Consider the following 26,091-nt stretch of genomic DNA (forward strand, 5'->3'; position numbering starts at 1 on the left):
CCCCTTACTGATAAAAATGCTAATGTGTCAAATACTTATTTTCCCCCCTGTAGATCAGGTAGGGCACACAATTCTGTTTCATGATTTTAATCACTCCAATAAATACCTCGGTAAAATACTTTAAAACAAAGTAACCCTGAATAAAAACATTCGGCAGAAAAGAACAGACAGGCCCCTACTTGAAATATGACATGATATAGATAAAAAATATTTGACGCAGGGCTCCAGACTAACTTTTTTCACTAGGAGCACAGTGGCCCCCAACTGAAAATTTTAGGGGCACAACCAGAAAATTTAGGGGCGCACACCGTAAATCAACATGCTAACCAAATCTACTAATTTCCACTGTATTACTAATAATTGCTTTAATAATGGATTCAGAAATTACAATAAGCTGTTTCAAATTCAGTTTCACATTTTATTCTGCACTTTTGAAGATGCAACAAGGTAAACTGACAGAACCATCGCTGTCATGACAGTACAAATAGGAAACAGTGGAAACAGTGAAAGAAAAAGTCTTTACGGGTGACTATAGAGTGTCTGTTAGTTTAAAATGTATATTTAGCTCATCCTACCCAACAGTTATATTCACAAACACTGAAAAGACTGGATAAGTGCATTAAATGTTAGGCTTTAGTTCTTCAGTTTCACTAGTGTGCTATTTATTAGCCAGTTATTTTCTCAGGTAGGTACTGTACAAATTCCTAATAATTCAAAGCCAGGGCTCCAGACTAACAAAACTGGCAAAAAAAGTAATTGTGAATGAATTTTGTATGACACCAGCATTCTCATGAGTATGTGTGCGAGTTTGCGTGCATGTGCGCTCGCGTCTCATTGATTATTTCATTGCTCATTTCAGGCAAATTTACTGGTCGCACATGTGCGACTGGATGTAAAATTCAGTCGCACACTCTCAAATTTTTGGTCACAAAATGCGACCATTTGGTCGCAGTCTGGAGCCCTGTGATGCAAATTGTGTATATCTCATGGGATGTTATACATTATTTGGAAAAAGTCCATTCAAAGTGAATTTGTCATGTATATTCTTAAGTTAAGGACATGCAAGCAGTAATTCCAGAGATGATGTACTGCAAAGTATTGATTAGTCCATGACCTCTAATGAATTAGATGTCACCTATTTATGTGAATTTAATGGGGTCTCTAGACTTGACAGGGTCAAAAGTTTCCACATAGCATATATAACAGCCTCCCTTATAGCGAACCACTACAGAAAAGATCAATTTTAAAGGACCGAATTAAGCACAGATTCTGCTGATCTATTGTCCGTCTGCATTTTCCATTTGGGAACACGTGGCACGTGATGGTGTACATGTGCTGACAGCTGTTTCACGTGTCTGCTCCGGGGCACACAATACATTTATGGAAGAACATTATTTCAAAGGCCCATGAAATCACAACTAGTGCTCTATGTCTTTTTATCCAAGTATATTAGAAGTCATATGTCTATATCCCAGCAAGCAATTTTGGCTAAAACAAAGGAAAATTTGGGCTGTCAGTGAAAATCTAATAGACGTCTAGCTGTAGTCCAAGAACAGACGTATACGCTTAGAAAATGCAAAAGAAATAAAAGAAAACACCTTGAACACCTGTTGATACAGTTATTTTGGCAAAAACAGTATGTAACCAAATTTAAGGTCATTTAGGGGTTATAAGTGGATTGCTCATTGCTGGACTATTGTTAGCCATCATTTCACTGTCTTGGTTATTGTGCAGAGAATGTATTGCTTAAAGAGGACTTTTTTTAAGATGTCACATAAAACATTGGTCTCCCCAGAGTACGTATGTAAGTTTAAGCTTAAAAACTCATATAGATAATTTATTATAGCATGTTAAAATTGCCACTTTGTAGGTGTGAGCAAAAATGTGTTGTATTTGGGTGTGTCCATTAAAATGCAAATGAGCTGATCACTGTGCTAAATGGCAGTGACGTGGTTGGATAGTGCAGATTAAGGGGCGGTACCATCCCCTTCTGACATCACAAGGGGAGACAAATTTTAATTATCAATTTTTTCACATGCTTGCAGAGAATGGTTTACCAAAACTAAGTTTGGTTGTTATTTTTCACATTTTCTAAATTGATAGAAGCACTGAGGACCCAATTATAGCACTTAAACATTCATGCTATTTCCCCTTTAAAGTAAAGAAATTGAAGACATTTAAAAATGTACAGTAGCCTACTTCAATTCCAGGGAAAATGGACCAAACGTATTGTTGACTGATCTTGCATTACACTGTCTGTTGATATTTATGTCCTTGAATAAAAGGTCCCTACCAATACAACATATAAAAAACAGCAAGCAGCAAATCATGGTTCACAGCTTTGGTGTAATTTATTTAACTTTAATGAAGCAAAAAAAAACTCCGCGGTCTATCTTGATCAAAAGATGCTGAGTTTGGCAGCCAAAAAACAGTCAGCAGTTAAAATATATCAAATAATAGGGCATTGATTGTTCTAAAGCAAAATTAAATGCATTACCACCAGCTAAAGATACAAATGTTAATAAAATGTAAATATTTAGTAAAAAAATTTTTTTCAACAAAATTACGTTTCAACTATATAACCAGCAATCCAAAGGAACGTACCGTAGTTGCAAAACTAGAAAAATCTCTTTGAAAGGTATTGACAATGTCTCTGCGGCTCATTGATCCCTAATGTCTTCCTAACCGAGAGCTTTAAGAAACAAATCCTCAGAGGATTGCCCAAACAGCACCAACAGATTGATTTACAGTACATCAAAATTTGATATATTTGATCCTGTGAGGGAATTTCATAAAGAAAAAGGAAATGTTTTTCACAGTGATGCCCTAGAAGAACCATTTTTGGTTCTTTGAAGAACCATTCAGTCAATGAAGCACTACAAATAACCTTTTGTGTAACAGAAAGGTTATTCAGACTTTATGAAACTATTCAGCCAAAAATGGTTCTTCTATAGCATCATTTATTATTAAGAATGTGCCTCATAGTGTCGTGAAACATTATGCAGTTTTTGAAACCCAAATGCAGTTCCCAAACTCTTAATAACCCTGAGAGATTGAGTATTAAAATGAGAACAATCTTTTTTTAGATTTATTGCAACTACACAATCAAATATATCTCTATTTAGCACTAAAAATCTTCCATTGATGTATTTTCCCACTTGTCCTGCTCCGGCACCGTTGACATCGTGGCACGTGCGACGGAGGCTCGTTTCCTATCGGATGTCAGGTGGACGCTGGGACACGTGTCCACTGTACAACATCTCTGATTGCTTCTCCCATCAATAGCTGACAACTCGGCCATGGTATCGCACCATGAAATGGTTTTATCAAAGCAAATGATGAATACTGAACTGTGAATGAAAAGCCAAATGTGTTTCAAATCCAATTATTAAAAATGACTGTTCAAGCTAGTCTTACCAATGGCGTCAGTTTAGGGGCGGGGTATCTGTTTGTCCAATCAGTGCAGCCGGGGGAATATTAAGGAATCCTATTTTAAAAGAAAAAACGTTTTCAATTTTGCTGGAAGACAGCATTTAATGACGCACAATAGACATTTAAGGCGTCAAATCTTTATTCCTCAATAATAACAAACATCACGTGCGCGATAACAATTTGAGGTTATTTACAGACTCTATATAAACTCTTCTGGGATCTCTGTATCTACACTTATTTTTAACCCAGCATTGGGTAAAAAAGAAACAAGGCCAGTCTGTTTAGTTGTAATTTAACCTATGCTGGGTTGTTTTAAACAAAATGCTGTGTTAGGTGAAATATAACAATTTTCTGGGTTAATTTAACTCAATGCTGGGTTGTGTAGTGTAGTGGCCATTCCCAAACAATGACCTTATAGTGGACACAGATTCACTTAGTTTTCAATTCCTTATCCATTGTAGTTAATTATTTCTCATTTATCACTAAGGCTTCCCAAATAAAATATTGCCAGGTCCAGAAAACGTACAGCTTTCTATTTTATCGATTTAAAGGGGGCGAGCAGCTTGCTTTTGAAAAATGTCACAACAAGATGAGAATTCTTGAGCGTTCATTAGGTTGCGACAATACAAGGCACACATACAGAGAAGAAAAGGAAATAGTATTGATTTACACTACACTGTAAGTGGGCGACTAGACACAATCACGAAAAAAGATTTGTCATCAGTCACATGGTGATCTCATGTGGACAATCCTTTAAAAGCATTCAGTGAAAACAGAAGGAAACGAGTGTTGAAATAGTACGCTTTCTATAAATAAATTAGATATTTTCATATTTGAACTATGATTGATTTCAAAGAAAGCATTTTAGCCTGACTGGGTGCTTTAAATAAATTAGATATATGTTAAAACTTAACAAAACCAAAGTACAGCCTATTTTCTTTAACCACGGGAAATTACAATGAAAAAAGCTTGTTTTGCACAGCTAACAATTTCAAATGCTTATATAAATTGTTGTTATATAATAACAGGACGAATTGTCATTCAGTCTGTTAAGTCAGAAAAGCACCTGCTAAGTTATATTAAAAGTCAACATTTAAATGTTCTAGACCTTTATATAATTCACAAGCATTTAGGTATGGACTGTACTTTTTTACATCTCTCAGTACAAAAACAAATGAACTGCACATTCACCTGTGCGAACAAACACCTGCAAATGTCTCTGTGGCCCTGAACGAACTGATTTACAAGTACGTAGCTGAATATTCCTGCCTTCTCTGTACAGTACAGAATGGCTCTTCTAGGAAACCTTCGGCAAATTATAGGACCAGCCCTCGAGCCATTTAAATGACTGCAGATCACTCTGCTCGAGTGCTAATGAACATCGGTGAGTCACAGAAAACCTCATTCGGTCCACTAAAGCCAGAGCATTTCAAAAATTACTCATCATCCTATACTATCAAAAGTCAGAGATTTGCCAGTGACAAACATACAGTAGAAAAAGCTTTTTTACAAATGGCACAGAGACTTACAAGAGTTTTTAATAAAAAAAACTGCGGAAATATTAACCCCTAAACCAGTGTTTCTCAAACTTTTTCAGCCCAAGGACCACTTTATCTTCCAATTTTTTTCTGAGGACCACCAAACAGAATCCCACTCTAACACGCCCCCAAAAAAACAAAATATGAAGGATAAGCTAAATTTAAGTTTAATGTGCAACTGTTTTAAGTCAAAAACTATTTTTTTTAAAGATAAATGCAATGCTATGTTCAAAAATTATTATATGAATTTTATTTCATTTGAACAAGTAAATGTGAAATGAGTTACAGCTTAATATGAACAACAAACTGCACAATTAAACATACTATAACAGCCTAGGTCCCACTTAATGTCATTCCAAAGAGCCCTTAGTTTAAAACTGAGGTGGTGGGTTTATGAAGTCTAAGGTTGTAACTATTGTAACAATAAAATGCTGAAAAAAAATGTTCCGCTTAATGTCCAATATCACTGAAATTACAGGGATTTTACACATGAAACAAAAACTAGTACATTACAAAACTAATAGATCTGTGGATTTTAGATGCTTTCAGTTGACGCTTGATCCTTCTTTTGACTCCTCTTTGGTTTAGCCACCAATCCATTATTACGTTATTAAAACAGAATGACAAGAACTGATATCACAGTTTTGCAAGTGCATTAAAAATCGATTTAAATAAGTGACGATTGTATAAACACTTGCCTAGTTTAGGTCATCTTTTGGCGGACCACTGGGGGGGTTTGGGACCAAACTTTGAGAATTACTGCCCTAAACCCACAAGCTTTGGATTGTTAACACAGTGCTCTACGAATTAAGCTACAAAAGTTTTAAAGGGACACTTTTTTTGAAAATATACTAATTTTCCAGCTCCCCTAGAGTTAAACATTTGATTTTTATCGTTTTGAAATTAATTCAGACGATCCCGGGGTCTGGCGCTACCACTTTTAGCATAGCTTAGCATAATCCATTAAATCTAATTAGACCATTAGCATCGCGCTCAAAAATAACCAAAGCGTTTCGATATTGTAATGATGATATTATGCAGCGCCTGAAAATAGTCCCCTCAGTAACTTTCAATAGCAGGGGACTATTTTCGGGCACTGCATAATATTATTGCACCTCTTGCAGCCATGTTACGGCAGCAAAGTGCTTGATTATTACGCCAGAATGAGAGTATAGTTCCTAGACAAATCTGCCTAGAAAATCATAACTTTAAATTTTCTGTCGGTCTTAGTACACGATGTCACTACAGAAGAGTCAAGTTTTAAATAGGAAAAATATCGAAACTCCTTAGTTATGTTTTTAGGCGTGATGTTAATGGACTAATCAGATTCAATGGATTATGCTAAGCTATGTTAAAAGTGCTAGCGCCAGACCCTGAGATCAGCTGAATAAATTCCAAAACGGTAAAAATCAAATGTTTAACTCTAGGTGAAAAATTAGCATATTTTCAAAAAAAGTGGAGTGTCCCTTTAAGGCTTTTTGCAAATGTTAAAAAATGATTAACAATAACATCCATGCCTTCGGGAAAACTCTTTTTTCCAAAGTGACTTACAGTGCATTCAATCTATAAATTTTTTATATATATCAATATGCGCGTTTCATGGGGATCAAACCTATGAAGTTTTACATTGCTAATGCCAATTAAGCTTCAAAAAATCTTCCAACAGCACTATATTTTGCATTTCAATTAGAATAATGATTAGTTCATGGGATGCCAAATTCATGACCCAGTTTTTCCCTGGCCAAGGGCTTGATTCAAGGCAGAGAGTATTGATTGATCCGGCATTCCTCTGCCCAGCAACTTGAATGTCCAGTGGTTGATCTCATTTGTTATTGAGCTAACCTACAAACCTTTAGACCAGCAGTGGAAAACAAAAGCTGTGGCTAAATGGAAACAATGATTGAAAAGAGAGAGAGAGAAAGAGAGAATAAGAGAGAGAGCGAGAGATGTCGACACAGACAGTAGGCATACATTGGGCAACTATTTAGAGCCCATTACACCAGCAAGATCCAAAATGTCTGTGAATGTGTTTTGCTTTTAAGATGGATTTAGTATTTTGCAGTTTGGTTCCAAAATGCAAAAAAAATCTATTTTGACTAATTTAACTATTTCTGTTACAAACTTTCACATAGCATCTTTAGGTTATAATAACATTTAAAATTCAAATCCATAATTTGATTTTCAAAGATTTATTATAAAAACTGATATTTATTCACAAAATGCAATAAAGTTTTGTTTTCAAAATGCTATAAATCTATTGAATCAATATATTAATGTGCATTTATCTTTGCCATGTTATATTCATTTAGTTGACTAGTGGTATATACTGATAAAAAATAAACATTAATGGCATTAACATTGTCATTGCTGCTGTCATCCTTGGGACTTCATCCCTGAACTTTTTTGACAACAATTAGCTGTAAAATGTTTTGGTCCTGCTCGATTTTCATTGACTTTGAGTAAACTAATGGAAAGTTTTTCAAAAGATCCCCTGAGGTCAATGTGTTGACATGACAGAAGATTGATGCTGTCGGGAGAACAAGCAACAGCGGGCATTTTTCCTTCGCTCGAGTGCATCTCACATAAATTATTCGATTTTGATGGCTTACGTTTCTTTCCCACCACAGAAAACCACCACAGGTTTATCAATGCCATCAAAAGTATTGTTTTGTTTTTGTTTGTTTGTTGATTGATCACAAAGTACAAAGTAGATAAGGAAAACCCAGCCAACATTTGTATATAGGGCCCATATGGGTATGAACTGGGCTGAAAAATGGGCCCTATATAGGATTGTCCGCGGGTTCCATAATGGCCTCATGCCAGTTGCCCACATGGATTTCATGCAGGATTGCACTTGCTACTAGGTGGGCCCCACCTGGGCAACATGCACGACACCCATATTGGGCCCAGATTTGAGTTTTATATGGGTACTACATAGGGACAACATGGTCATGAAGTATGGGTTGTAAGTGGGATTGTCCACGGGTTCCATATTTGCCCCTTGTCAATTACCCATGTAGGTTATCTGTAGGATTCCACTGGGTGTTTGGTGGGCCCCAATTGGGCAATATGCATAATGCCCATGTTGGGCCCAGATTTGAGTTTTATGTGGGTACTACATAGGGACAACATGGTCATGAAATATGGGTTGTAAGTGGGATTGTCCGCGGGTTCCATGTTTGCCCCTTGTCAATTACCCATGTAGGTTATCTGTAGGATTCCACTGGGTGTTTGGTGGGCCCCAATTGGGCAATATGCATAATGCCCATGTTGGGCCCAGATTTGAGTTTTATGTGGGTACTACATGGGGACAACATGGTCATGAAATATGGGTTGTAAGTGGGATTGTCCACGGGTTCCATATTTGCCCCTTGTCAATTACCCATGTAGGTTATCTGTAGGATTCCACTGGGTGTTTGGTGGGACCCAATTGGGCAATATGCATAATGCCCATGTTGGGCCCAGATTTGAGTTTTATGTGGGTACTACATAGGGACAACATGGTCATGAAATATGGGTTGTAAGTGGGATTGTCCGCGGGTTCCATGTTTGCCCCTTGTCAATTACCCATGTAGGTTATCTGTAGGATTCCACTGGGTGTTTGGTGGGCCCCAATTGGGCAATATGCATAATGCCCATGTTGGGCCCAGATTTGAGTTTTATGTGGGTACTACATGGGGACAACATGGTCATGAAATATGGGTTGTAAGTGGGATTGTCCGCGGGTTCCATGTTTGCCCCTTGTCAATTACCCATGTAGGTTATCTGTAGGATTCCACTGGGTGTTTGGTGGGCCCCAATTGGGCAATATGCATAATGCCCATGTTGGGCCCAGATTTGAGTTTTATGTGGGTACTACATGGGGACAACATGGTCATGAAATATGGGTTGTAAGTGGGATTGTCCGCGGGTTCCATGTTTGCCCCTTGTCAATTACCCATGTAGGTTATCTGCAGGATTTCACTGGGTGTTTGGTGGGCCCCAATTGGGCAATATGCATAATGCCCATGTTGGGCCCAGATTTGAGTTTTATGTGGGTACTACATAGGGACAACATGGTCATGAAATATGGGTTGTAAGTGAGATTGTCCGTGGGTTCCATGTTTGCCCCTTGTCAATTGCCCATGTAGGTTATATGCAGGATTTTACTCGGTTTTAAGGTAGTTCCCAAATGTACAACATAAGCAAAACCCATCTGGGACCCATCTTACAGCTCTAAATGGGTGCTACACGAAGACTACCTGATCTAAAATCTGGGTTGCTGGTGGGATTGTATGCGTTTCTGCTACATCTACATGAGTTTCAGCTTTGAAAAGCTGTGGCAGAGGTTAAACCAAAAAAATTAAAATGTTAGTCTGAACTTGCATTAAACTACACAAGAAAAACTTTTTGAGTCTGTTACCATAAATACATTTGTTGCAGAATTGATCAAACTTTCAGAATAGGAAGTTGTGAACCAAAGAATCATACAACCCCCTTGACTATATTTAGACAAAAAATACCCCAAAAGACACAATTCACAACAAAAGGTACAGCAAAATATAGATTTCTTTAAAATTATAACTATAAATCCTAGGTCAGCAGCTAGTAAATACAATAACTATAGTTAGGCTGTAATTAATTTGTTGCAGGTAAATACATTATTTTAGTAAACTGCATATTCAATAAGACATATCCAGTGTTATCCAGTTAGCGTATTGTAATGAGAGGAGTGTGATGACGCCCTGTATTAACAGGGCAGAAAGAAGTAAAGCACACAGTGACACTGAAATCCTTTCAAATTCCATTTTTATTTAACTAACCATCATGCCACATTTGTTACAATGGCACAAAACTATTTTAGAACCTTTTAGAGTCTTGAGTGTTTTGAAAAGAAGTATGTCCTTCAAGAAATACAGTAACAAGATAAAGTATATTAACCTTTTGGAATTTCATAGCTTTCTAAATAAATTTGTCATAAAATGTGATCTGGTCTTCATCAAGTCAAGGGTATTGACAAACATAATGGTTCTAAAAAAACAAAACAATAAAGACATGAAAGAACAGAATTATTTAAGAACAACCTAAAAACTCATAGTGCTTGTGAAAAAAGTATGTGAACTTTTAAGCGAACGAGACCTCGAAAAAGCAAAATGGAGTCAGGTTTTATCACACCTGGAGTCTCTTTAAGATAATGTATTTGGAGGTGTGGACTACAGCTACTTTAAAGTTTACTTTTGGAGTTCATTTTTTTATATGGGCCATGCCTCACCAAAAAGAGCTATCAAAAGAGCTTTAATCAAGAATTGTTGCTTTACATGGAGCTCGAAAGGGTTAAAAGTTATGTCAAAGATTGTAGAAATTCACCAGTCTACAGACATACAATCTACAAATGGAGATGCTTTGGGACTGTTGCTACTCTACCAAGAGATGGACACCCAGTCAAAATGACACTAAGAGCACCACGAAGACTCATTAAAGGAATAGTCTACTCATTCTCAATATTAAAATATGTCACCACCCCAACCAAGAACCGTTGAACCATCCCTCCACCATCTGTGTGCGTGCACGCAAGCGCTGGAGCGCGCTGCGACGCTTCGATAGCGTTTAGCTTGGCCCCATTTATTCAATGGTGCCATTTGGAGATGAAGTTAGAGGTGACCAAGCACATCGGCGTTTTTCCTATTTGGGACGAGTAGTTATACGAGCAAGTTTGGTGGTACAAAATAAAACGTAGCGCTTTTCTAAGCGGATTTAAAAGAGGAACTATATTTTATGGCGTAATAGCACTTTTGGGAGTACTTCGACTCGGCGCAGTAACACCCTCCCTCTCCCATTATGAGAGTGAGAAGGGGAGCGGACTTTTCAGGCGAGTCGAAGTACTCCCAAAAGCGCCACTACGCCACAAAATATAGCTCCTCCTTTAAATCCGCTTAGAAAAGCGCTACGTTTTGTTTTGTACCGCCAAACTTGCTCGTTTAACTACTCGTCTTAAATAGGAAAAACGTTGATGTGTTTGGTCACTTCTAACTTTATCTCTAAATGGTAGCATTGAATGAATGGGGCTAAGCTAAATGCTATCGAAGTGTCGCAGCGCGCTCCAGCGCTTACGTGCACGCACACAGATGATAGAGGGATGTATCAACAATTCTTAGTTAAGGTAATAACATATTTTAATATTGAAAATGAGTAGACTATTCCCCCAATGAGGTATAGAAACAACCCAGAATGACAGGCAAAGATTTGAAGGCATTATTGGAACTCTCTGTATTTGAGTCTACAACACGTAAAACACTGAACAAGCAGTGTATTCACGGCAGGACACCAAAGGAAGTCACTAATTACAGTACTAAAAAGAACATTGCTGCACGCCTGAAATTTGCAAAAGAACAAATTGACATTCCAACAGTGGTATTTGGCAAAATGTTTTGTGGACTAATGAAACGAAGATTGAACTATTTGGAAAAACACACAGCACTACATCTGGCATAGAAAGGGCACGCAATATCATTATGAAAACATCATCCCAACTGTAAAGTATTATGGAGAAGACCTGTTGATTTGGGCCTGCTTTGCTGCATCAGGGTATGGCCAGCTTGCAATCATTGAGGGGAAGATAAATTCCCAAGTTTATCAGACAATTCTTCAGGATAATGTGTGAATGTCTGTAGGAGGAATGTCTGGGTGATGCAACAGGACAAAGACCCAAAACACCGGAGCAAGTCCAGAGGAGAATGGCTTCAGAAAAACAAAATCCGCCTTTTGGAGTGGCCAAGTCAAAGCCCAGACCTCAACACAATAGAGATTTTATGGATTGACTTGAAGAACGGCATACACATGAGACGTCCAAATATTGAAGCGTGAGCGCTCTTTTGCTGTTAACTGTCATATTAGCAGAAACTTTAAAAAGAGGGCGTTTACTGTGACCTTGTTTGAGGGTGAGAGGTGCACAAACACGCAGGAGAGAGTGAGAGAGTCCGGTTCTTCAAAGCACTGTAAACTTCCCTCACCACACCGTAAGGCCTGCCTCTCCCCTCATTCGATTGGAAAATGGAAAGACGCGAATGACGTCGTGCGCTTTTCCGCTCTCAGCGCTCCTTCAAAAGCGAGTGCTGCGACTGGCAGCAAAAACCGCAAGCCGTTCGGCACGCATAAACAGCACGCAAACGCTCCCTGCCCAAAAAATATCATTCAAAAAAAGGCGCCTGCAACTTCCATAAACACGTTTGATGTGGTTGGCCACTAAGTGTGTTCAATAAAGACATAAAAGATCAGAAGTTGTGTTATTTTTTTAGACACATTATGTTAGATGGAGATCAGATCACATTTTATGAAAAAATTATAAAAAAAAGTATGAAAATCTAAAAGATTCACATACTTTTTCTTGCCACCATATATAGTATAAGGAGGTATGTACTTTGATAAGTATATTGCGAATACAATTAGAAAAAAAATTATATTTAAAGGGCCCATAGCATGAAAACCTGGTAAAATGTTCGCTGCAAGCATGTCAAAAATAGGTAATATAAATGTGGCTCCCCTTGTGATATCAGAAGGGGATCTTATTATAATAATAACACTCCTTAATCTGCACTATCCAAACATGGCACTGCCATTTAGTGCAGAGAGTGAGAAAAAATAATTGACAGAACAACTGAGTTTCAATTTCAACAAACCACCATCATTGTGATCTGTGTTTGCATTTTAAAGGACACGTTTAAAGGACGCAGTTTTGCTTGGACCTACAAAGTGGCAATTTCAACTTGCTATAACAAATTATCTATATATACGATATTTTGAGCTAGAGTTTCATATATGTACTCTGGAGACACCAAAGATTTATTTTACATCTTAAAGGGGCCATTTCACAAGACCTTTTTAAGATGTCAAATAAATCTTTGGTGTCCCCAGAGCACAAATGTGAAGTTTTAGCTCAAAATACCATATAAATAATTTATTATAGCATGTTAAAATAGCGACTTTGTAGGTGTGTGCAAAAATGTGCTGTTTTGGGTGTGTCCTTTAAAATAGGGGTGCACCGAAATTTCGGTCGCCGAAATTTTCGGTCGAAAATGGCATTATCTGTTTCGGGCCGAAATAAAAAATCCAGCCGAAAAAGTCAACCGAAAATGAATGTTAACTGCGCCCCTCCCATCCGTGCACTAGCGCTTGGGTTTCACTCACAGTGATCAGTCGTCTCCCACCCCTCCCCTTCGTGCTCAAGCAGGTTTCACTCACGGTCGAGCTGTTTGCACGCGTCTGCAAAGATTAAGCATGTCTTGATGTGTAAACTTTAGAGAGAGTCGCGCTAATATGTCTCATACTGTAATCCATTAACATACATTCGGCGAATAAAGCAACGAAACACAACGTAACGTTTTTATGTGGAGCGACTGTTGCGCTGTTTGGGATCCACCCTCGTTCTCTATGTGTGCGCGCGCGTTTAATAGTGCACATACGAGAGAAACGCGTTTAAAAAAAAAAAACAAGCAAACATAAAATCTCTCTGTTATTGACAGGGCACATATAAACAAAATTATCTCCATAGTATTCTTTTTCTTATAAAAACATTTGTTTATGTCTTAAGTGTATGTATAGATTACAGTCAGATTAACCTACTTAAGTCTGTGTCATTAATGTTAATCAAACAACCCATGACAAAGAGACAAATAGCTCTAAAAATAATAATACATTTAATTTATTGTGTTATGATTCATTTAATTTGATTTCTGTACCTAATGCTAATTTCAGACCTTATTAATGTACAACTTTGTTCTTTTTTGTAAATGTTTGCAATTTCTTTATTGTTTATTAGATTTTTTCCCGCCTGCTTTTTGCTGATCCGAAAAATAATCTGATCTGTGCCTCAAAAACTGTAATGTGATCCGAACTGTGAGGTTTTTTTTATCCATCACACACCCCTAGTAAAGTTAGTACACAGTGATAGCCATAAATGCAATTGTACTTATAATTGGCATAATAATTTCTTTCGGTGTTTCGGTTTTTCGGCCTTGGTTTCCTTTTTTCGGTTTTGGCCAAGAATTTTCATTTCGGTGCATCCCTACTTTAAAATGCAAATGAGCTGATGAAATTCAAACACTGATAGCAGTGATGTTGGTTTGTTGAAGTTGAGGCTTAATTGTGCTGTGAATTTTTTTCTCTGTCTCTCCCTCTCTGCACTAAATGGCAGTGCTGTGGTTGGATAGTGCAGATTAAGGTGTGGTATTATTATAATAAGAGCTCCTTCTGACATCATAAGGAGAGCCAAATTTCAACTACCTGTTTTTTCACATGCTTGCAGAGAATGGAAGTTACTGGGTTGATCTTTTTCACATTTTCTAGGTTGATAGAAGCACTGGGGACCCAATTGTAGTACTTAAACATGGAAAAAGTCAGATTTTCATGCCATGGCCCCTTTAAAAAATTATTGAAATGGGGCCCTTAAAAGTAAATGAAAGTAAGATAATTACAAACACAGTTTTTCAATATTTTACTATGTTCTTCCATCAACTTAGCCGAATAAATACATATCTCTCTTTTCTCAATGCGTACACTTAAACTTAACTTGATATTTCGCAGAGTCTGCTCAATGTACTAACATTAGTACAGGCGTGTTGGTTATGTTGACTGTAGTTTAAGCAAGAGGGGGAGTAGTCAGGAGTGATGATGTTACTGTGCCCAAGGTCGAGTGCTACAAACTAAGTGCTCTTCCGCCATACAATATAGTTATATTTTTTACCATACTTCCTCGTGTAACTACTCATGTAACAGTCTTTGAATAGGGAAAACATGGAAGTGTTTGGTGGCTATTAAATTCATCCCTGTTTGGATCCTAATGAATGAATGGTGCTTGGCTAAATGCTAACACATTCACGCCACACTTTACAACAAATAAAGGCAGGGTGCATGAAAGCCAATGTTGATATTTGAAATCATCTAAACAAACACACCCTTACCCTAATAGAATCTGGACCTTCTTTTGATAGACCCGCCCCACACATACGCAACCCAGGCAACGATGTCATTTATTAGACATGCTGCTAATTGGCTACAAGTGTGTTTTGATAGTCGGCCTGTCTCCCTTTTCCAAAACGTTTTTTTTTTAGAAATTGTGCACCCCACCTTTAAGTGCACACATTGAGAAAAGAGAGGTCTGTATCAATTCATCCAAGTTGAGGGAAGAACACGGCAAATATTGAAAAATGATTGTGTTTTCCTTTAAGAAAAATTAAAGAACTACAACAGTTCAAATCAACAACTGTAGTTTTAACCTTTCTCAAACAGACATCCTTTTCTGCATTCTTGATGCTCTCTGTCCTCCTCTGTCCCTTGCCCCAGTAAACCATTTTGGCAGTGCCTTCTCAGCTTCTTGCTGGTTGACCTTGGACATCAGGGCGTTGTTCTTAAGAGCATCTGCAAAACCAAATACATTTTTAAGATAAAGAAATATTAAAAATGGCACATTTGTACTTTTTACAATGACAGTCTTTGGCATACAGTAGGTATTAAAGGATGGATACTCGAACCGAGCCAGCGGGACCCGACGGTACCCGACGGGCCGGGTTCGGATAGATATTTAGAAATTATGTTCGGGTTGTGCTCGGTGCAATAAGGCATTGAACATTTGAAATTTAAAACAGCTTATTATAATATGTAGGCAGCCAATGGGCCTGTTTATAGCGATAGTTCATCTTAAAATGAAACACGCGCATTCACACATCACCTTCTTATTCATCTAATGTTTAATAGCGGGTTGCAAAACAACTTCATAGGTGCATACTGCCACCTACTGTATCGGGTGCACAGAATGAGGGCGTAGGGGCTGCCGTTTCTCTGGGGATAATGTTGTATTAGAGGTAAAAAATGATATAAATACTGTTCGGTTTCTCGCACAAACCGAAGGTTTTGTGTCTTAAGTAGGACACGGATGTGTCGTCACGAGCTGCAGGGTTTTATTTGGATTTGTCTGTGCATGTTTTTTTTCTCTTTCGGTTTTTGTTACCATCCACTTATACAACTGACAGACTGAAACTGTTGGAGTTAAAAATCTACATTTGTGTTCTACTGAAGAAACAAAGTCACCTACCTCTTGGATGGCCTGGGGGTAAGCTGATAAACATAAGTTTCATTTTAAGATGAACTATCGTCATCCATCTTCATGTGTGCGGAAATGTGTTTATGTTGAATAACAGCTACTCAGGATCTGAAAAAAATCCATAAAAATGACAAAATTATATGAGTTAACAGCTACTGTTAAAGTTCACTAACCAAGTCTATACTATACAGTATGTACGCTAAAAAAAAATTCATGTAAAGGTAGGCATAGAAGTCAACAGTCTTGTTATAACGCTGCACCTAATTGCTTCCCTACATCCAAAATGACATTAAAACTTGTAATAGATATCAGTGATCAAACTGAGCAAACAAAATAGTGCTCTTACTAGATGCAGCCAAACGAAAACGTGATTTCCATAGGAGGGGACAGCAGTCAATATTTTACTTGAGTAAAAATACAGTAATTCGTGTTATCTAATATTATCAAACTAATGTGTCACAAAAAGCACTCACATCTGAACAAACATTACTTTTTAGAGCGAATCAGACGCCAATCGTCGATGGATTTTCTTCCTGCTGTGATTCAAGTGAACATTTCTGAAAGCGCGTTAACTTACTTTGTCAGCTCGCGTGCGTTTATCCGGGTCTGACGCACAGGTCGCGCGAGCATTTTCGTCTTCGAATACATTTCCCGCTTCTGTTTCAGTAGATTGATAGTTCACTTGCATCCACTCCTTGGCGTGTTTTTAAGTTTCACGTTACGAGCGAGAAGTGCTGCAGCCTGCAGATGTACAGATGATTCAGATCTTGCAGCAAACGGAACAAATCATTCAAACTGATTCAAACCGTTCAATCAATAGCTAGTTTAGAATCGACCCGGTACAAAACAGTAATTCATTTGCAATATTTTGTGAAGAACCGACTCGTTCAAAAGAGTCATTCATTCACAAATCAAATGCTTCGGCAAATTATGAAATAATAATAATAATCTGAAGTTCGCATTTCGTACTGCATCGTGCGTCGTGCAAAACTGAGGGCATGTCAATAGAAATATCATCGAGTTACGAGTAAAAGTAAAAATACCCACTATAACTGTTATCCTAAAGCGCTTCTTAAGTAAATGTTACGTTAACAGAGTAAATGTAATGTTTTAAAACTCTAACAATTTAAACACAAGGTTGATTTTCGCAACCTCGACCGTACGCATTCACCAAACGTTATCCCGGCGAGCTTCGCCACTGATTTAGAATAACATCCAAGAATATTTTAATGTTTGACTACTTGAATATACTTTTTATCAACAGTTTAATGTCATATATTGTAATAAAACAGATCTACTCACCACACTTCGAGCTTGCAGCACTCCAGTGAAGACAGCAATGTACCAGCTCTACGTTAACTGGCTCAGGAGAACAATGCGCATGTCCTTTCTTTCTTGGCGCCGTTTTTTTAAACGAATACAACATAGTGATGATGCAGGACAAATCACTTTTTAGCATTAATACTGCATTTTCTGTAGGATACACATATAATTCGAGTTTATTGCAATACACGTACACACACACACACACACACACACACAATGTCTACGGTTTAGAATTTGTATGGGCCTGTATCTGCATAAATATACCCCAAAACACAATGTGCATATAGCCCTTACGAAAATTTACCATGGTTTTATTGTGGTAAAAGTGTAAACATGTTTTTTTGGTGTATTGGTTACTAGCAAAACCATGGTTCTACTATGTTTTTTGTTTTTGTTTTAACTATAGTAAAACCATGGTTAATTTTCTACATGAAAGTATAATAGCCCATTGAAAAAAGAGACAGCATAGCTAACGAAAATTAAGCATGTTTTTTTGTGGTACAGTAAAATGTTTTTTGGTATTGATTAGGCCTACTATTGGCAAAACCATGGTTTTACTAGAGTATGTTTTTTTTTTTTTTTAAACTGTAGTAAACCATTTAATTTAATTTAATTATTTAATTTTCATAAGGGTATATTTTGGAAAACTGTAGCCCATAGACCCCAAATAAATAAAATCCAGTAGCCATTCACGCAGTGACGGCCGCGTGGTGACTTCTTTATCGAGGGCACATGATGCAAATCTCATCACAACATGTAGCCTGTCATGTGTGTGGCATGAATTTAGTGTAGTGCCTTGCAAGTATTTTGTGAGCGCCTCTTTAATTACAAATCCTTTCGATGTGTGTCCAGCAGGCACGATGCATGATGCACATGGTTCACATGACGCAACAAACACATATTTTGACATGATGAGCAACACACATGACACCCCAAACACAAATTTTTGAATCCTTCACAAGAGAAGTCACCAGCCACCCCTGCACCACACCATAGTTGGTGAAACAAACTGTAAACTTATTTCTGAAATCTGATTGGTTGATTGAAATGTTACCCCCGGGTCAACATAAAGTTGCCCTGAGGACATCAACCACTTGGCAAAATCAGGAGAGCCTAGTTGCTCAATGCTCTTCTCATGGACTTAAACTCATGGACTCAGCATGACTCAGCTTGTCTCAATGTTGGCTAAACATTCTAAACACTTTCAGTATTGAAGGTCTGGCCAGAGCATGATAGAGGCCTTTGGTGTATGGTGATAATTCACTTAGTATCTATCAAAACATAAAATCAGTTCTACATATGAACAAATCCTCTCAGTATAGCAAACATTGGAGACAATGTAAATAAAAGATTTTTGTGCAGTTTTGACTGTTTAATTTATTAAAATTACACTCAGACATCCCACCCTACAAAAACTGATTGGGAAGGAAGCTCACCAACAAGCCCCCGCAAAAAAAACATACATTTAAAATAATTAAATCATCAATATAAATTATATATTATTTTGTGTTATATTGTTTATTAGCCTACTTTAATATGGTTGCTCTTTTAACAGCTATAAAATATATGTACAATTATGAAGGACACCTTAAACTCCTTTGACCCTATATTTATAAAAAACTACACATATTTAAAATAAGATAAAAAGGAACAAATAAAGATAGGATCAAATGTTTTTGTTTTGTTTAAAAGCAGAGGGTTTACACACAGATACACTTTTATGTACTTGAAAAATAAAGTAAATATTGTATTATTTTCCAGTGTTTTTTTTGGACACTCTGTCATTTACTGTACATTGTAAATAAACTACTGTACAGTGGTTTACTGAGCTGAAGAGAGAGGTTGATTGTAAGCCTGCCCACAGTGAAAACTGATTGGTCTAGATATCAGAATACGGTGAATATGGTCTGTCACTTTCTCACTTTTGCTAATTATGTTAGATCGCTTTAGACTTGCAGGAAAATTTTAACCTGAGCCTGAACCTAACTAATTTTTGCAATGTTTTGTCATCATATTACAAATAACATTTTAAATGCACTAATACCCATGCAAGCTTTGGGTAAAAAATGCAAGGCTTCTGTTACATTGATGCAGCCGTCTTTACTTAGAAGTTATCCTGCAGTCCTTTGGGACTTCATAAACTATTAGGCTACATGTCTTGCTTTTAGCGTCACCATGGTTTGTGAAGTAAGACAGTCTGAAAACATAGGCATAAACCTTTCAGGATCCCTGTTTAAAACAGGGCATGAAATGACAATTACATATGGGGGTCCATGTCGGGAGCTTGTATGGGACTGATTGTGTTTGCCCATTTTGGTCTAATATGATTTGACAGAAAGGGTCCCATAAGTGTTTCCTTATTTAGAATCCATATACTCATGACCTATGTGGGTCCCACTTTGGGCCCATATAAGGAGTCTTTATAGGAATTATTGTGTTTGCCCATGTTTTACCCATATGGCTTGGCCCAAAGGGTCCCATATGTGTTTCCTTATTCAAAACACATATACAGGTGTCCTATGTGGGTCCCACTTCTAAACCATATAAGAAGCCTATATGGGAATAATTGTGTTTGCCCATGTTGTACCCATATGGTTTGGCCAAAAGGGCCCCATATGCGTTTTCTTATTCAAAAGACATATACAGGTGACCTATGTGGGTCCCACTTTCGGGCCATATAAGGAGCCTATATGGGAATAATTGTGTTTGCCCATGTTGTACCCATATGGTTTAGCCAAAAGGGCCCCATATGTGTTTCCTTATTCAAAAGACATATACAGGTGACCTATGTGGGTCCCACTTTCGGGCCATATAAGGAGCCTGTATGGGAATAATTGTGTTTGCCCATGTTGTACCCATATGGTTTGGCCAAAAGGGCCCCATATGCGTTTCCTTATTCAAAAGACATATACAGGTGACCTATGTGGGTCCCACTTTCGGCCCATATAAGGAGCCTATATGGGAATAATTGTGTTTGCCCATGTTGTACCCATATGGTTTGGCCAAAAGGGCCCCATATGTGTTTCCTTATTCAAAAGACATATACAGGTGACCTATGTGGGTCCCACTTTCGGGCCATATAAGGAGCCTGTATGGGAATAATTGTGTTTGCCCATGTTGTACCCATATGTTTGGCCAAAAGGGCCCCATATGCGTTTTCTTATTCAAAAGACATATACAGGTGACCTATGTGGGTCCCACTTTCGGCCCATATAAGGAGCCTATATGGGAATTATTGTGTTTGCCCATGTTGTACCCATATGGTTTAGCCAAAAGGGCCCCATATGTGTTTCCTTATTCAAAAGACATATACAGGTGACCTATGTGGGTCCCACTTTCGGCCCATGTAAGGAGCCTATGGGAATATTTGTGTTTGTCCATGTTGTAACCATATGGTTTGGCCAATAGGGTTCCATATGTGTTTCCTTATTCAAAACACATATACAGGTGACCTAGTATGTGGGTCCCACTTTCAGCCCATATAAGGAGCCTATATGGGAATAATTGTGTTTGCCCATGTTGTACCCATATGGTTTGGCCAAAAGGGCCCCATATGTGTTTCCTTATTCAAAACACATATACAGGTGACCTACGTGGGTCCCACTTTCGGCCCATATAAGGAGCCTATATGGGAATTATTGTGTTTGACCATGTTGGACACATATGGTTTGGCCAAAAGGGTCCCATATGTGTTTCCTTATTCAAAACACATATACAGGTGACCTATGTGGGTCCCACTTTGGACCCATATAAGGAACCTATATGGGAATAATTGTGTTTGACCATGTTGGACACATATGGTTTGGCCAAAAGGGTCCCATATGTGTTTCCTTATTCAAAACACATATACAGGTGACCTATGTGGGTCCCACTTTGGACCCATATTAGGAATCTATATGGGGATAATTGTGTTTGCCCATGTTGTACCCATATGGTTTGGTTAAAAGGGTCCCATATGTGTTTCCTTATTCAAAACACATATACAGGTGACCTATGTGGGTCCCACTTTCAGCCCATATAAGGAGCCTGTATGGGAATAATTGTGTTTGCCCATGTTGTACCCATATGGTTTGGTTAAAAGGGTCCCATATGTGTTTCCTTATTCAAAACACATATACAGGTGACCTATGTGGGTCCCACTTTCAGCCCATATAAGGAGCCTATATGGGGATAATTGTGTTTGCCCATGTTGTACCCATATGGTTTGGTTAAAAGGGTCCCATATGTGCTTCCTTATTCAAAACACATATACAGGTGACCTATGTGGGTCCCACTTTCAGCCCATATAAGGAGCCTGTATGGGAATAATTGTGTTTGCCCATGTTGTAACCATATGGTTTGGCCAAAAGTGTCCCATATGTGTTTCCTTATTCAAAAGACATATACAGGTGACCTATGTGGGTCCCACTTTTAGCCCATATAAGGAGCCTGTATGGGAATAATTGTGTTTGCCCATGTTGTAACCATATGGTTTGGCCAAAAGTGTCCCATATGTGTTTCCTTATTCAAAAGACATATACAGGTGACCTATGTTGGTCCCACTTTTGGCCCATATAAGGAGCCTATATGGGAATATTTGTGTTTGCCCATGATGTATCCATATGGTTTGTCCAATAGGGTCCCATGTGGGTTTCCTTATTCAAAACACATATACAGGTGACCTATGTGGGTCCCACTTTCGGCCCATATAAAGAGCCTATATGGGAATAATTGTGTTTCCCCATGTTGAACCCATATGGTTTGGCCAAAAGGGTCCCATATGTGTTTCCTTATTCAAAACACATATACAGGTGACCTATGTGGGTCCCACTTTGGACCCATATAAGGAATCTATATGGGGATAATTGTGTTTGCCCATGTTGTACCCATATGGTTTGGTTAAAAGGGTCCCATATGTGCTTCCTTATTCAAAACACATATACAGGTGACCTATGTGGGTCCCACTTATAAGGAGCCTGTATGGGAATAATTGTGTTTGCCCATGTTGTAACCATATGGTTTGGCCAAAAGTGTCCCATATGTGTTTCCTTATTCAAAAGACATATACAGGTGACCTATGTGGGTCCCACTTTTAGCCCATATAAGGAGCCTGTATGGGAATAATTGTGTTTGCCCATGTTGTAACCATATGGTTTGGCCAAAAGTGTCCCATATGTGTTTCCTTATTCAAAAGACATATACAGGTGACCTATGTGGGTCCCACTTTTGGCCCATATAAGGAGCCTATATGGGAATATTTGTGTTTGCCCATGATGTATCCATATGGTTTGTCCAATAGGGTCCCATGTGGGTTTCCTTATTCAAAACACATATACAGGTGACCTATGTGGGTCCCACTTTCAGCCCATATAAAGAGCCTATATGGGGATAATTGTGTTTGCCCATGTTGTACCCATATGGTTTGGCCAAAAGGGTCCCATATGTGTTTCCTTATTCAAAACACATATACAGGTGACCTATGTGGGTCCCACTTTGGGCCCATATAAGGAGCCTATTTGGGAATAATTGTGTTTGCCCATGTTGTACCCATATGGTTCGGCCAAAAGGGTCCCATATGTGTTTCTTATTCAAATACATATACAGGTGACCTATGTGGGTCCCACTTCGGGCCCATATAAGGAGCCTATATGGGAATAATTGTGTTTGCCCATGTTGTACCCATATGGTTTGGCCAAAAGGGCCCCATATGAGTTTCCTTATTCAAAACACAGACATGTGACCTACGTGGGTCCCACTTTCGGCCCATATAAGGAGCCTATATGGGAATAATTGTGTTTGCCCATGTTGTACCCATATGGTTTGGCCAAAAGGGTCCCATATGTGTTTCCTTATTCAAAACACATATATAGGTGACCTATGTGGGTCCCACTTTGGACCCATATAAGGAACCTATATGGGAATAATTGTGTTTGCCCATGTTGGACCCATATGGTTTGGCCAAAAGGGTCCCATTTGTGTTTCCTTATTCAAATCACATATACTCATAACCTATGTGGGTCCCACTTTGGACCCATATAAGGAACCTATATGGGAATTATTGTGTTAGCCCATTTAAGACCCATATTGGTTGCCCAAGAGGGCCCCATATGTGTTTCCTATTATGAGCCCATGCCCTCATTTCCCATTAACATCCCAACTAGGACCCATATAGGGAGCCTATGTTTTTTAACCCATGTGGGGCCTACTACACTAACCCAAGTGAGTCCCATATAAGATGCCCATAATAGGACCATGCCCACTTGGTACCCATGTAGCCCAAGTAAAACCCATGTGGGGCCCACATATACATGTTGGCTGGGAACTAGGATTCATTCATTTTAATACTGACCTAATACAATACGGATTTTGGCGGTAACGTTTTTTTAATGCCGTTTATCACGTTTTGGAAACAAACTCTTCATTTGTATCTGTCAGATATCTGGTGTGAAACAGCTTTTGAAAAGAAAAATGTGTGTTTCTGATCTCCTGTTTATTTCTCACTGCTGATTCAATGTCTGCATTCAAACAGCAGTGCTCCCTTTGAGCTTTTATTACATTTAAATAAGTCAAATTGAAGCTATTCTGAAGATCTCTTTCATCCACAGCCTCATGCTTCAGTTACAATCACGGTGTTGTACAATAAATACTCTGGTCTAGTCTGTACCTTTCCTTTGGATACAATTTTTTAATCTAACTTGATTTCAGCTTTGATCTGTGGATGGCAGGTGGATGACTGAGTTCATTGTGTCAATGTTTGAAAATGGGAATGCAACGATACAAAATTTCTGTACCTGTACAATATTTAATTATTTAGAAGGAAATCTAATACTGAATACAGGCCGATATATCGGTGCATCCAGTTAAAACCAAGCAGATTAAACTAGCCTCAACAATGACGTTTGATCCACTGTTACTGTTTTTATTTAAATGGACTTTCACAATCTTAAAGGGATAGTTAACCATAAAGAAAAAAAATGAATTTATTCACTACCATGTTGTTTTCTTTGTTCTGACGAACAGAAAGGAAGATATTTTGAGGAATGTAACCAATCCGATCAGAACCCCATTGACTTATATAGTAGAAAAAAAGGATACTATGGAAGTCAATTGGGCTTCTGATCAGTTTAGTGACAAGAAAGCTTTAAGACTGACCAAAACAAAAAAGTTTAATGATCTCTATGATATTCATGTTCATAGACAATAAAAAATCTCTTTAAAAATGTACAACACACCTCGATATGAATTTAGTAAAAGCAAAAGTATTTATAAAGCTCAAAATGACATCAGGAAGACAGATAGGTTAATACTCTACTCAAGGTTAAGGGCTTAGAAAATGTCTTTGCAAACAAAAAAGGTAGTTATGAGGTAGTGTGTACATTAGCACAGTAATCAGTAAGCAAAAATCAGTAATCAATAACTAGTTTTACATCAAATAAAACCTACCCTACTTCCTTAAAATGTCATTGGGTCCAAAAACATTTAATAACTGACAAGATATTACCTTGCATGCTCTTTAAACTTTATGACCTGAAAAAACAGCAAGAGATTCAGATTAATGTGTATCTTCAGCCCACATGTGTCCAGCATTCACATTTATCCAGGAAATTTGACGATAAATCTGTTTCTGATTATTCGGCCGAGCTATTGTTACAGCGAATATCACACGCCAGACAAACAGCTTCTATTCTTAACTACAAAAAGATAAAACGGCAGGCTTTTGCCGTGACAGTTTACAGCATTTGATACGCGTTTCTTCAATTGTTATTTCAGATCTGCATATAATTTCTTCTGTTTATATGATCACAAAACTGTGCATGGTTCTTTACAACTTTCTGATTAGGCACTGATTTCTTTTTCCACAAGTGCTCACCGTAATGTCATGCAATGCAATGGCAATGGCAGACGCTACAAGAGCACCCAAGCGCTTTGGAAAGGAGGCAGCAGTGTGGTCGCTTTCAGGTGTGAAATGTAAAGCGCCCCTTATTCAGGATTGTATATTTAACACCTTGCAAAATTCACCAATCAGAGAGGCTCACGAATTTCGAAAGCATTTTTGATTAAAATTAATTGAGCCTGATCTGGTGTTTTTCCGTGGGTGTTTGGCCATTTCCTTGAGTGCTTGAGCCTCGGAGCATAGGAGCGGGATCTATGACTAAGAATATGAAAAATATAAAACTGCTTTAAGAGATCAGTTAAAAAGTGAAATCTGAATGTCCTGGAAGAACATAATGTGAGAATTTATCTAGGTCATCGATTGAGAAGTGTGTGTCAGTGGATGATATGAAAGTGAGAGAGCAGTCCAGTAGACCCTGGGGACGTGAAGAGGAAAGAAATGAGTTGCGAGAGAAAGAGAGAGTCACAGAGATAGAGCAAGTGTTTATACTAATCAGCATTTTGTTCTAGACTAGAAATCACTTTATGATCATGGGTGATTCTCGTGAAATTAGACTCATGAAAAATTTTGATAAAAAAAGTAAATGCAAAGTAAGGGTATCAAAATAAAAAGCATACAGTTACAAACATCTCTTCACGTATTATTTTGCACATGATTTCAAATGACATCATACAAACCAGTTTTGTTGTTTTTCCACATTTAAGGGGAAAAAAAATTATTAACGCAACGTGTCCATGACTGGATTTGGGTTCCCTGACATGGAAATATTTATAATTAAAAAAATCTAAAAAATAAAAAGCTTCAGTGCATGTTATACTATAAACATTTACTGTAAAGAAATGTGATAT

General features: G+C 38.0%; 2 long non-coding RNA genes across 2 annotated transcripts; both read right to left on the reverse strand.

Moving 5' to 3' along the window:
* Positions 1-2,874: 2,874 nt before the first annotated feature.
* Positions 2,875-25,236, reverse strand: LOC129427534 (uncharacterized). Its single transcript, XR_008638677.2, has 3 exons — positions 24,851-25,236; positions 3,418-3,487; positions 2,875-3,350 (listed from the first exon to the last, which is right to left on the reverse strand). It is a non-coding gene; the product is annotated as an uncharacterized lncRNA (long non-coding RNA).
* LOC129432666 (uncharacterized) lies at positions 14,217-17,557 on the reverse strand. The gene is made up of 4 exons (XR_008640203.2): positions 17,347-17,557; positions 16,622-16,785; positions 16,036-16,152; positions 14,217-15,362 (listed from the first exon to the last, which is right to left on the reverse strand). It is a non-coding gene; the product is annotated as an uncharacterized lncRNA (long non-coding RNA).
* Positions 25,237-26,091: the final 855 nt, after the last annotated feature.

This window comes from Misgurnus anguillicaudatus, chromosome 14, assembly GCF_027580225.2.
Source record: "Misgurnus anguillicaudatus chromosome 14, ASM2758022v2, whole genome shotgun sequence".
Taxonomy (NCBI): Eukaryota; Metazoa; Chordata; class Actinopteri; order Cypriniformes; family Cobitidae; genus Misgurnus; species Misgurnus anguillicaudatus.